This window comes from Myotis daubentonii, chromosome 1 (genome assembly GCF_963259705.1).
Source record: "Myotis daubentonii chromosome 1, mMyoDau2.1, whole genome shotgun sequence".
NCBI classification, from domain to species: Eukaryota; Metazoa; Chordata; class Mammalia; order Chiroptera; family Vespertilionidae; genus Myotis; species Myotis daubentonii.
In genome coordinates, this window is record NC_081840.1 from 122,218,894 (window position 1) to 122,220,040 (window position 1,147).

The window sequence follows — 1,147 nt, forward strand, 5'->3', positions numbered from 1 at the left end:
CTCACTTTTTAATAATTATTTGAAAACTAATAATTTTTTCACTTCTGCGTGTATGTTATTTTACCTCAAATATTTTATGATCTATTTCTTTCAGTACGGCCTTCTATCAAACTCTTATAGGTATATTTTTCCAGTAAGTGGGTCTTGCAAGATATGAGTCTAGATCAAGCATGTCAAACTCATGGCCCGCAACCTGCATGCGGCCCACAATGAATATTTTTGCAGCCTTGCCAATATAACAGTATGTAAGAAAGGTTTTAATAAAAATTTCGTAGCTTAAATTTTACAATATCCTGTTATACATAATCATTAATAATGAACTACACTAACACAGAAGGGTAAAATAAGTCCCCATAAAATCCAGAGAAGAGATGGTAAAACTCCTCTTTGGACCCTGTCTGGAGTCACAGTTGGAAAAAAAAAAAATAATGAACTACAATGTTCCCTAATGACTGATTACTATAATCGTGTTGCATTCATTTCCCCTACACGCCTTATGCACAGGCGCACCACTTCTCTTCACTAATACTAGCAGCAACTATTTTAGCAGCCAATTGCCATGACATTAGTCTTATACTGACTTCTTTGGTGTGTGCAACAGAAAATATTTCACTTTTGGAGAACAAGAAAAATAGGGTTATTTACTTTACATTTATTAATTTATGCAGTTTTAACTGATAAGTTAATGTTCAAGAAAAAATGTTAATAATTATTAAATGTTCTCTTATTTTATGTTAACAATTACTCATTTATTTCAGCCCTTTGTATTCAGCATGTCTCTATTAAAATAAACCTATGTTGCAATGGAAATTGAAGTTTTTGGGGTTTTTTGCAGCCCACATGAACTTAAACCTTGTATATTTGGCCCGTGTTAGCCTTTGAGTTTCACATGCTTGGTCTAGATCAGTGATGGCGAACCTATGACACGCGTGTCAGAGGTGACACGTGAACTCATTTTTTTGGTTGATTTTTCTTTGTTAAATGGCATTTAAATATATAAAATAAATATCAAAAATATAAATCTTTGTTTTACTATGGTTGCAAATATAAAAAAATTTCTATATGTGACATGGCACCAGAGTTAAGTTAGGGTTTTTCAAAATGCTGACACGCCGAGCTCAAGAGGTTCGCCATCACTGGTCTAGAT

At 33.2% G+C, this 1,147-nt stretch overlaps 1 non-coding gene across 1 annotated transcript; it reads left to right on the plus strand.

Moving 5' to 3' along the window:
• Positions 1–288: 288 nt before the first annotated feature.
• Positions 289–412, plus strand: LOC132225134 (small nucleolar RNA SNORA26). The gene has a single exon (XR_009450797.1). It is a non-coding gene; the product is annotated as a small nucleolar RNA SNORA26 (small nucleolar RNA).
• The last annotated feature ends 735 nt before the right edge of the window (positions 413–1,147 follow it).